We start from the raw sequence: 12670 nt of genomic DNA, 5'->3' as shown, positions 1-12670 counted from the left end.
GACAAAGTGAGTCCAGGCCGGCCACTAAGGCGGAGGCTGCGCCTGTCACTTTGGGCAGCCACAGAGGTAGCCTCAGGGCCTGAGTCAGAAGACCAAGACTCAGAGACCTTCCATCCTGGGCCCTTCTGCCTCCTACCCTTCACCTTTCTCCTGGGAGAATGAGGCCAGGGCAAATTTAGGGGTGGATGCCACAGGAACAGGGAGAAAAAGAGGCGTGTCTGAGACAGGAGGAAACCACAGTTCAGGGGTATCATCCTGAAGGGTTGTCATTCAGGGTAAGCAAAGGGAGGGAAGAAAAGTAAACGGCAGCCACCATTGTAACTCCACAGGGACGTCAGGCAGGCAGATGCCATCGTCAGTGGGGCCACTGTGTGTTTCTGTCCACGGAATAAGAGCTCACCCCACATTAAGACTCATACATTTCTGCATCCTCTTTCTCTTTGAACTCGGAAGTTCTTGGAGAACATAATCTGGGTTGCCCCCGAAGCCATCCTGCCTTTACTTAGAGAAGTTGATATGATTTTCCTCTATTCATAGAAGAGAAAACAGAGATATAGAGAAAATGAAGTGAATCAGAGGAAGTCAGGCAGGTTTCCTGAGGAGTTTCCCAGCCTCTGCACAGCAGGGGTGGGGCTCGAACACCTATCAGGAGGCCTGGAGGCATCTTCAGTTGGTTTGATGGGCATCTGTCCCCAGAAGCCTCTATGTCAGTGGGTACAGGACCTTCCCTGCGGAACCTGATGAGCAGTTTTCTCCTCACTCCACAGGCTTCCAATGCCTGAAAACACCATGAAGGATGAAGTCCTGCGCAGCAGCCAAAGCTCCATGCATTCCACCCTGACCCTTCCCAGCCAGGACTGTAGACGCCGCAGCCTCCATCACCCTCACCACCACTAACCACTTCTCCAGCAATGACAGCTAGCCCTGGGCCCCAGGGAGGAAAAACAAAAATCAGCCTGCTGGTCATCAGAAACATCCCTGAAAGACTTGACAGGGCCTGAGGCAAGGCCAACAAAAATCAGTGTTTCTCCCAAAGCCACACCATGCTGCAAAGTGACTAACAATTCTCCTTCTTTTTAGAGGTTGCCTTGCCCATGACTTCTTCAGCTTTGTCTCTTTCCTCCTGCCTCAGAAGTTGCTGAGATACCTTACCATCATTCAGCGTGAGTTCAAAACTTATAAAATGCCCCTCCCCATTCCATCCTCCTGAGATGGGTCCTTGGGGGATGTTCTCCCTTGCTGCAGGAAGTTAACAAGCCTAACTTTACTTGACAATAAGTACCTTCTTGGTAGTTATCCGTTGGAAAGCAAAAATATGAGCAATCGTTCTGATCACAGGGGCATCTGCAAGCTTAGTTTCCACAAGGATGGTGCTGATGCTCTGAGATATCCACCTGGTAACCAACAACTGGTTTTTCAGAAAGACGTCACAACCCCAGCCGTGGCATCAGTGATCCATGTCTTGCATCCTCTTTTATTTCTCCTGGAGGCCACATTTCCAGTATGCAGCCAGGCTTCATGGGGAGAGAGGAGGAGAGACACCCTGAGCTCTGAAATGCAGGGTGTTGTCTTTGTGTTATTTTGCTTTTTTTATTTTTGCATTGAAAGTAGCTTCATTGTTTTCTGATTTTAAAATAATAAACACTGTAAAAAAATTCAAACTGCAGAAAATAGTTTTTAAAATGAAAGCTAACCTAAAGCCCACTAACCTGCTAATCATCACCAACATTTTGATAACCATCCTTTCATCCATCTCCTTATATATGTGAACATAGATACATTTTCTATATAAATGGGATATCACACATATTGTCTTTTAATACAGTGCACACATTTCTCTCTTCCATGATCTTTTTTTCTCATGTCCCACCTTCCCCTTTTCAACGCTCCTGCTCCAGGTAACCAGTGTTCCCTGAGGTGCTTCCTTCCACACTTAGCTCCTTTCTGCTCTCTCCACATGCAGTAGAGCCCAGTGAAAGCCCTGCTCCCATTGAAGTCATTGATTTTAGACAATGGACCCTGGTAGAGACAAGGATGGAGATCCACACATGTAACCTCTAACCCATGGACACTGATGTGCGGCTGTAATTATAAAGATTGTTGGTTGGTTGCTGGGCCATAACTGAGTTGCACTCAAAATATACTTGCGGGACAAACAGCGTCTCCTCCTCCTCCTCCTGCTCCTCCTCCTCCCCAAACTAAGTTGGATAATAAGGTGACAGGGGTCTGTGTGGATTTTGACACATCCCATTGCCCCATTGCCCCATTGTCTGTGTGTGGCAGTGATTTGGACAGGATGGTACAAAACCAGGTTTCCAGCCTTCTCGATGGCTTCTCCTCAACACTACTGAACAGAACTCTTCTCTGCTTCCACAGAGCGACTGTTTCTTTCCTAACTTTCTCTCATCAAATTATTTAAGATCTTGATCTTCCTGCCCTTCACCTGAGTAGGTTTGCCGCGCTCTGCATTGAACTTTTCATGCCCGTCCATGCATGCCAGTTGTTCACCATCCTGAATGACATCTTCAAGACACCAGATATGATAAATGTCCACTTTGTAATATGCTGCACTCTAGAGCATGTGATGAAAATGGATGTTATGTTAATCAAATCTATCTTTTGAAAATTCCAAAGTACACTAAAAATGAATTAGATGGTAATTTTTTGTTTCTACAATTCCTAGCATAAGAAAGAAATAACCTATTAATATTTGGGGCTACAAAAATAAGTGATTTGTACTCAACATTTCAGGAACATATTTATTGTATTAAAGCAACAGGGGGCACATCTGGGTCCCTGTTTGCATGTGTATTTCTGCATCCAGGAGCCTGGGCCTCTGGTCTCTGGCCTTTTAAAATCTGTACCAGGTTGCCTGCCACATACCTCTCCCCTGCCTGTCACTCACCATGAGCAGCCCCTCACAGGCCAGAGCTCTGCTGTGCAAACAGGTGCCTCAGAGTTCACCCAAAAGATTTAAAAAAAAAAAAAACAAAAGACAAAAACTTTCCACTCAGAGCAGGCAAGTTTTACTTTTTTAAAGTAAGTGTTACTTAACAGAAGGCCTCGTAAAGCTCATAAAACACTGGAACATCTGGTAAACGGTGTCAACTTTACACGTTCTCCAGCACAGGGTACAGGACTCTTGTTTCCACTGGCGTAACTCAGGGATGCAGAACCCCGCGCTGGTGCGTCTCCGGGCTCCCTGCCCGTCCTGATTTTCATAGGATGGTCTCAAGCCAGCAGGTCTGTCTCTACTTTCAACCAGCCCAGCAACAGACAACCAACAACCTCAGAGTCCAGATACAAGAGGCAGCAAGGGAGGTGAGGAGAGCGAAACAACCTGAGGACCCAAGGACATGACCTGCTGTGATTGGCATACACTGTGTTTGGCATACACTGCATGCTGGGAGCTGGGGGGAGCAGACTAGGATGTCACATGTGATTGGCAGCCTGCCTCTTTTGGGTGCCTTCAAAATAACATGAGAATCTGTGGTTTAAATGTTCATTCATTTATCCTAGATGTTAAACACACTGCTTTTTGCCCAGGTGAGGTGCCAGGGGATGGGGAGGGTTACTCAAAGACATTTAAAATCAACATTTCCAAAGTCCTCTGGAAATGAGATCATCGTTCCATCAGCAGGCACGATTTTCTATACCTGTTTTTATATCCTGGCAAGTAAGGACCCCAAAGGCTCCACTGTGAGATTCTGACTTCACCATGAGAAGAAGGCTTCTTTCTTCCCAGCTGGTCTCCTTCTTACCATGTGACTTTGAATCCCAGGGATAGCCACAGGAAAACATCAGAGAGACACTATCAACATTTCGAGACTCTAAGCAAACATCTCAGTGAGCAAACCCTCACGTCCCCTTAGGAATCTACAGCATTTAGGGCTCAGGATCATCCCACTCTCCCAAAGCCAGCAGAGACCTGGTGATGCAAGCACCCAAGGGTGAGACGAGGACCTCTAGCTGGAGGAGGACTGACCACGTGTTTCTGGGCAAGTCCCTCGACTGAGCTCCAATGCTTTCATCTGAAAAATTGCTCTGTCTCTCTCCCAGGATTGATGTAAGAATCAGCAGACTTAATACACACAAGTGTGGCTTATAAGGCCTTCCACAAATATTACTTGTCATTATACACAGATCATGGCTGACTAGTTTGTCTTTTCTGTAGTATTCATTAAAAAAAATACTCAGTTCTGGCTAATAAAATGTAGCAGAAAGTCTGCTGAAAGGTTTCTGGGAAAGAAATGTTGCTGCTGATGATACACAATTACGTTAGAGAAAAGAGTTCTCTAGTATACCTCCTTCCCTGTGCTTCCAGTCTTTGAAAGTGGAGCTGCTGCAGCTATTCTGTAACCATGAGGCTATACAAGCCTATGGGTAGAAATTCATTACGTTGAGGATGACATGGAAGAGGCAAGAAAGGGCCTGGAGACTTGATATCACTGAACCCATGCCAGCAAATGCCTGCTTTTGGACTTATGTGAAAAAAACAAACCCTACTTAGGCAAGCCACTATTGATTGCGTTTTTCTGTTATTTGCAGCTGAATGCATTGTAAAGGACTGAGTCCTTCCTTTATCTGTTCTCACAGGACCTTGTATTTTCCTCTAAAGAACTTATCGCAGTCATAATTATTTAAGTATCAGTGTGATTATCTGCTTAATGACTCTATCCTCAACTAGATTTTAAGTTCTGCGAGAGTAGAAACCACATCTGTCTGGTTCACCATTGAATCCCCAGCTCCTTATCTCAGTGCCCAGCATATAGTAGATGCTCAGTAAATACTGGTTGAATGAATGAATGACTGAATAAATGAATAGTACTTATGCTGAATAGACACTTGTCAGTTCACTTCCTGTTCTCAGTAGGGCTAGTGTGGTAATCTCTCAAATTAGTGTGGAAGTTTTGGCGGCATGGAGGGACCTCCCTCTACCATTTTCTCTCCAACACTAACTTGAGTCAGATTTTCCATGCCAGTCAAGCCACTTTCCCTTATGGAGAATAATGCCCAATACAGACCCCTTAGAAGGACCTCAGTAAATTCCAGCTGAACAGATTTTGCAGCCCCCAAGAGTCGTTTTCCATAAGGTAAGTGCATCCTTCCTTCTAAAGGCAATTTGAGTCTCTCCCTCTAAACATGAAGCCCTGACCCCAGCTTCAACAGCAGGAAGATACCTCAGTAAGCAATATCCCCCATAGCGTTACCTGATTTTTCTTCAGGAAGAAGGAAGAAAAGTTTCTTAGTGGAAACCCTTCTTTCCTCTACTGCCGCTCCCTGGGCTGTGTGTTACCACTTCTAGTCTCAGCTGGAACTAGCAACCCAAAAGCAGTCCCAGAAAAGAGAAGGAAAAAGAATTAAATCGCACCACCCACGAGGGATCAGGAGTTTACAAAACACTTTCCCCACGGTTGGCTGCAAACGCCGTGCGGAGGGTGGTCTCTTCCCCTCCATTGCCTGTCCCTTGTCCTCCCTGTGCCAGAGGGGTGTATATTACCTTTTTCCTTCTGCTAAATGCCAACACACAAACTCCTGGAAACAATCCATCAGCAATTCAGAGACAGGGTCTCCCACGTAAAGCAGGAGGATCCTGAGCTTCAACTTCCTGTCTCCATTCACACTGTACCTTCCAAAAGGAGGGAGACTGGCTCCCTGGAAGCCATAAAGCATAATGGTCAAGAACCAAGATTCCAGACCTGGGAACCCTGCCACTTCCTCGTTATATAATCCTGGGCATTTTATCCAATCTCTATAAAAACTCATTCTCTGTTTTGGTAAAATGGGGAAATAAATGAGATAATCCATGTAAAGTGTAAGCTTGCCACATAGCAAGCCTCCGAAAACTTCACATATTTTTATCCAGGTTTAACTCAAGTCACACTTACCTATGAAACCATACTCTGGGAGGTTGTTAAATGTCCTCCAAGGCATTTTCTCCTGATTGGCCAGTTCCCACCAGCCTTCTATGTCTTGCCTCTGTCTTCTCTGAGTCCATCCGCCTTTCCTAGGCTCATTCCCTCTAAAAGAGCTGCTCCAATTTGAGAGATGCCTCCCAAAAGATTGTGGAGCCCATCGTGGGGCTATCTCAGTTACTGCCTTAGTTACCCGAATCTTGCTGTCCTGTTCTTTGCCAGGCAAGTTACCTCCCCTCGGTCTGTTTTCATCATCTAAAAATCAAGAATAACCATGTCTACTTTGCAGGATTGTTATAAGGTTTAAAAATTAAGTATCTGTAAAACGCCAGGCACATACCGGGCACTCAAATCAGGCTTAATGTTCCTATTCATATTATTATTATTCAAGATCCAAGTTAGCCTATGCCTAAGTTAAACAGAAAAAAGAAGAAAGAAAAAGAAAGAGCAAAAACATTTTTTTCTTTTCTTCGAGCTGAGATGCAAGTTGGCAATCAACTGGGGTCTGGAAAGGGAGCTGGCCAGCCACCCAGCGTGCCGCTGCTTCCCAGGAAGATCCTGCTTTAAAGCTGAAGCCCCACTGGTCAGGGTCCAGCGACACTTGGCACATGACTGGCACCACCTCACAAATACAGAAAAATGTCTGGTTGCAAATGCATTGACAGAGTTGGATTAAAAATAAAGTCCCCGGATGGACCCAGCAAGCTTATATTTTAGAAGGATTTCTTTCTCTCTCTCTGGAAATGTTCTGGACTCCTGAAAATAGAGGTTTATTATGGAAATGCTGACAGACCCTTAAATAGAGCACTGTATTTGCAACACTGTAATTATGCCTCCATTGAAAAGCTCCAAAGAAAACATGATTTCCCCTGTGCAAATAAATCATGCATGGCTTTAAAGGCCCAGATTTGTATCATTCGAACCATAAGGAACCATCGTCTTCCATATGTAAATGAATTATAAATAATAATGGCTTTAAAAAAGGCCCATCCCAGGGAAATATGGACCCACTACTATGGCATTTGTAAAACTGGACCCACATCTCACTATTGTCTTACTGCATGAGTAGGCACCAGATTCGCCTTATTACAGCATTGATTTGATTGACCTAGAAATTGTCCCTGAATAAATAAGACATTCATATCTTCTTCCATTTATACCCCTCACAGAACTTTCTCCCACACTCTCTCTCTTTCTCTCTTCCACTCTAACATATTTGCTCTGTGCCATTCCTCAGCAAGATGATCTGAGGTTAGACCCTGCAAATAACCACTTCAAGGTGATGCAGTGGCTCAGATGTGTCCAGTGACTGCAGATCTGTTTGCACCCACCATGTAAGGTGCCACATGCACTTCTCTATGCTCTTGACACATCTCGTGGAGGGTGTGGGGCCACCAATACTTTAGAACTGTATCTTGACAACCACTGTATGTTTGACATACAACATGTGTCTGCAGCCTCTGCAAAATGTGCTCCAGATTTCATAGCCACTGCCCCGAGCACTGGATAAGGGGCCATTATGTGAATCTGTAGCAGCTCCAAGCAGTAATCAGAGAAGCAGACCACGGTCCTGGAGGACAGGCTTTATTCTCCCATCCAGATTGTGGTTTGCTTATTTTCAAACAGTTATTGATACTTCCAAATTGCAGTCACTAAATGACAGGTTTCATTTAGATGATCATCAAAAATGAAACTAGCAGAGTTGAGGCTATAATTCTTTTTTTCTTAATAGCAAAAGAAAATCTGCATTATAACTATATAGAGCTACATGTGGTTATAGATACTTGATTATACCTACAAAAAATGTGTTACATGACGTTTGTGTTTTTCAACAACAAAACTGTAGCTGGATTTTTTTCATAGACATAATTTTCATATTTGGGGATAAGTAAACTCCTAAGAGGTCTTTTGAATTACAAATGAGAGATTAAATTAGGTTCCTTCTGATTTCCTTATCAAGTCTACTTTATTACATTCTAATTAGTTGAAATTGGGTAACAGAGAGTTGCCTGAATCTGCATGTAGCACATATAAACCCAGAGGCCCTGTGACCCAGGCTTGGTGAAGTGCTGTGTTAAAAGCAATTCAACAGAAAAGATAGATAAATATAATTGAAAGCTATTTAAATCCTTTCTCGTTCTTTTTAGAAAACACCAAATCAGGGGAGGACATACGTTCCATATAATAAAATAGTTTTAAAACTCTTGTTATGGACTGAATTGTGTCTCCCTAAAATCCATTTGTTGAAGCCCTAATCCCCAATGTGACTGTATTTAGAACTACGACCTTTAAAGAGGTAATCAAGGTAAAATGAGGTCATTAGGGTCATTAGAGAGGGGGTCCTAATCCAATATGACTGTAGTCCTTGTAAGAAGAAGGGACATCAGGGAGGCACGCATGAAGAGTGAAGGCCGTGCTGGGAGACAGCCATCTGCAAGCCAAGGAGAGAGGCCTCAGGAGAAACCAGCCCTCTCGATCTTGGACTTCCAGCCTCCGGAAGTGTGAGAAAGTAAGTTTTTGCTGTTTAAGCTACCTGCTCTGCAGCATTTTGTTATGACAATCCCAGCAGACTAATCCAACTCTCTTTAGATATCCTTCATGGTTATTCTCTTACACCTGTCAGTGGCTCCCCTAAAAACTACTTACTCCTTCCCTCTCCATGGCTCTCACACTCTCCTGAAAGCCCACATCATGCCTGCTTTCATTTTTCTCTCCCTGCTCCCCTCTTTGGCTCAGCTCTTTATTATGTGTGTCAACTGGGCCTCTCTAGTAATTTGAAATGTTTTTCTTCCTCTTTTCTTCTTTTCATCTTATCTTAACCAATATAAGAGAGACTGAAAAATTAAAGGCCTTCCTCCAAAGGGGAAGTGGGGAGAGAGGCTATAAGTATGTATTACAACCTGTTGTCCTTATTACACACTTCAAAATTATAATACAGAAGCAACCGGGACAAGAAAGAAACGAATGAAGGTTCAGAGAGACATGAGATACAAAGCCAGGTGTGGTGGCTCACACCTGTAACCTCAGCACTTTGGGAGGCTGAGGCAGGGGGGTCACTTGAGGCCAGGAGCTTAAGACCAGCCTGGCCAACATGGTGAAACCCCATCTCTACTAAAAAATAGAAAAATTAGCCATGCGTGGTGGTGCATGCCTGTAATCAGCTACTTGGGAGGCTGAGGCAGGAGAATCACTTGAACCCAGGAGGTGGAGATTGCAGTGAGCCAAGATGGTGCCACTGCACTCCAGCCTGGGCAAAAGAGTGAGACTCCATCTCAAAAAAAAGGACAGAGATACAAACAGCAGCGCTGCCAACATGATGCCAGAAGTGCAGTAGGAAAGGCCAATTCTCTAGTTATTTAAAAAAAAAAGGGGGGAATCTAAATGTTTGGCTATAGTAATGCATTGCTTAACAGGATAAGTTCTGAGAAATGTGTCCTTAGGCAATTTTGTCATTGTGTGAACATCGTAGAATACACTTACACAACCTACATGGGCAAGCCTACTATATGCCTAAGATATATGGTATAACCTATGTTCCCAGGCTACAGACCTGTGTAGCATGTTACTGTACTGAATACTGTAGGCAATTACAACACAATGGTAAGCACTTGTGCATCTAAACAAATCTAAACATAGAAAAGGCACAGTAGAAATATAGTATAATAGAGAAAAAAAATAGTACACCTGTATAGAGCAGCTCTATTATAATCTTAGGGAACCACCACTGTATATGTGGTCCACCACTGATGGTAATTTATAACAATGCATGTCTGTAATATGTTTGCCACCCTGAAAAGCTTTGACATCCTGTCCACCTGGTCAGAAATGAATGTGAAGGTAAACAAGAAATGGTGTGTTCAATTCTCAGCAGGCTTTCCTCTAGGGGAAAGCAGACAGCTAAGTAAACCTCATTTGGCCTAACAGAAAAGAAAGGAGGGAGAAAGAGGGAAACCGGAAATCCTCCACAGAACAAGTACAATTTTATAAGCATCAATAGAAGGTCTGATTTTTGTTTTGGAATGGGCTTGTTTATAGTTGACAAGCAAAATATTTAGAAATGTAATGGGAAGAAAAGGTCACCACCAACTCCAACAAATTCTACCATTAGTCAGCAAAATGCCACCAGTCCGGATTCAGGCATCTGTGTACAATTATAACAGCATTCACAATGCACTCTTCACCTTCAAAGCCCTTTCCGCAGCATTAACGAATGAATTCTCACAACAGCCTTCTCAAGGAGGTGTGATTATATCTGTGTGGGAGAGAGAGGCTGGGGTGGCCCAAAGAGGTTCTCCTTTCCCTAAGCCTGAGAGAGACACATCCTGGAGATGCCAATTCTTGGCAGTCTCTGGTCAGCTAGGGCCCTCCCAGGTCTCCAAGGACTATAGATCTCCTGGCTTCCCTTGAGTGCAGGAACCATCCAGAGAGGAGGCCACCAGCTTTACTGCTGCCAATCACCAAGAACTGAAAGACACAGCTCCCTCTCTCAGGGGTGATGAAAGCTCATTTCTGTATCCAAACAGGCATCTCTCCTCCAATCATTAGTTTTCCGAGCTCTCTTGCAACATGTGCTGGCTTTGTCCTGAGTTGACTTAGCTAAACTGTAACTAGAATTCTCAGAATTCTCTTGCTTGTATAATTCTAAGTTAGGGTTGGCTACAAGAGACGTTAGAGTGGGATCTGGGAGATGAAAGTGAAGTAGCCTCCATTATGCTGGTAAGGAGGTATGGGGCTCCAAGCATCTTTTTAGCTTAAATTGCTGCTACTCGTCCACTGCCCATCTGTTGGAAGACAGCAAAACTGGGCCTGTGGCTCTTTCAGATCCTATAAGATTTCTTCCTTCAGCTCCTCTGGGTCCTGAACCAGGCATGTGCTCAGTTCTATGGAGAAGGACACCTGCTTCTGCAAACCAATTGCTTTGTCAAGGAGGTGAGTGCTATGGTCTGAATGTTGGTGTCTCCTGACAAATTCATAGGTTGAAAGTTAATCTTCGATGTGATGGTGGAAAGAGAAGAGGCCTGTGGGGAAGTCCTTATGTCCTCACAAATGTAATGAGGGCCCTTATTAAAAAGATTAAAAGGAGCACATGAGGACACAACTAGAAGGCACTACCCATGAAGCAGAACACAAGCGCTCACCAGACACCAAACCTACTGGTGCCTTGATCTGGAGTGTCCCAGCCTCCGGACCTGAAAGAAATACATTTCTATTGTTTATAAATTACCCAACATAAGATGTTCTGTTAGAGCAGCTTGAATGGACTAAGGCAATGAGTGACACACGTGGGTTCCAGTTTGTCTTCAATGCTTCGTGCTGGTGCATTCCAGTTTATCCTTGGCCATTCCCACTTCATATCCAACATTTTCTTTCCAATTGATGATCTTAGGGACCTGCAATGGCCACAGACCCATCACCAGATGAGGCAATAGCCTTCCATAGACTTCCTCACCAGCTTCCGTAACTGTGTAAAACATAATCCCTGTAGAAAAGACCTCATTCACCTTGTGTCTCATAGTGGTTCAGCTTCCTTGATCAAACACTAACTGACACAGGACATTTGACTACTTATGTGATCACAGGATCTCCAAACGGAATGGGTCCCCAACCGGGAGTCTACCCCCTGGAAGCCTAGAAGGCATGTAAAATGGCATCCATGGTTTCGGTGGGCCTCTCAGTTTCCCCTATTTCTCTCCTGTAGATCTGCTTGGCCTCATTTCCTGTGAACTACGACTTAGCAGACCTGTGAATCTGAATTCTAATCCAACAGCACATGTCCAGTCCTCTCTAATCCCTCCTGCTGACTTCCATCCCACTAGTGAGGGCAAATGAAGAAGCAAAGACTGGACAAACAAAGTGCACCCAGCCTGTCCCCTTACTGGTCAAGTGTTTATTTAATGAGGAGCTACCTGAAAGATGTTCCATTCATGTAAGTTTCAGTCTCAAGTGTGAGGCTAGTTTGGGGATTTAGTGGCTTCAGTAAGAAATCTAAATATTTTCCAAGAAAGGCCAAATATGGAAGAAAGAGGAGAATAGTTCAGAATAACCTTCCCAAGGGGCCACCATTTTTCCAAGCAGAGTGCACCCATGTTCCCTCAAGTTCACACCATACAGGAGAGTCAGCAGGAGTGTTGGGGATGGATGGATGGATGCTGTGCTGGACATCTGCGAACAAGCTCTAAGATCCAGACTCTGCCATTTCCCAGCTCTTCTCTATATTCAAAGAAGGATGACCTCTATACACTACCAATGTTCCCCACTGCTTCCTGCTTGGTTTGGCCAATGAGAAACATGGGCAGCATATTTAAGAATGGGCAGAAAAGAGAAGCCAGGTTTTCACACCCCACCCCTACTAGGGGCTGAGACTTCTCTATCCAAGACACCACCAGTTGGATTCCCTCCAGAACCAGCTTTCAGCAGGTAGCTCAGGCTCTTGGGCTTAGGTAATACCTTTGTTCCTCCAGCCCTAGGGAAAATAGAAGTTTTCAGCAATTGCTAATCTTGGGGTTGCCTTGCCTTACCCTGCTTGCTCTTTCAACTCTTCTAAAAACCTTTGTAACTAATTTCCCATATTAAATTTCCTCTATTAAATTATTCTGCATGGGTTTTGTTTTTTCTGGAGCGACACTGGCTGATACATATGCTTTCAACTCTAGGGATTAGAATTTGCCAAAACTGACGCCCTTCCAAGATTTTTAAGTTCCCTAGGCTAGCATCATTTTTTTCCATTTCTTGTAGACAACAATACAAAAAGTGTT

The sequence above is a fragment of the Macaca thibetana genome, chromosome 4 (genome assembly GCF_024542745.1).
Source record: "Macaca thibetana thibetana isolate TM-01 chromosome 4, ASM2454274v1, whole genome shotgun sequence".
NCBI lineage: Eukaryota > Metazoa > Chordata > Mammalia > Primates > Cercopithecidae > Macaca > Macaca thibetana.
The sequence above is the reverse complement of the archived record's forward strand: the minus strand, read 5'-3'. Positions refer to the sequence as shown.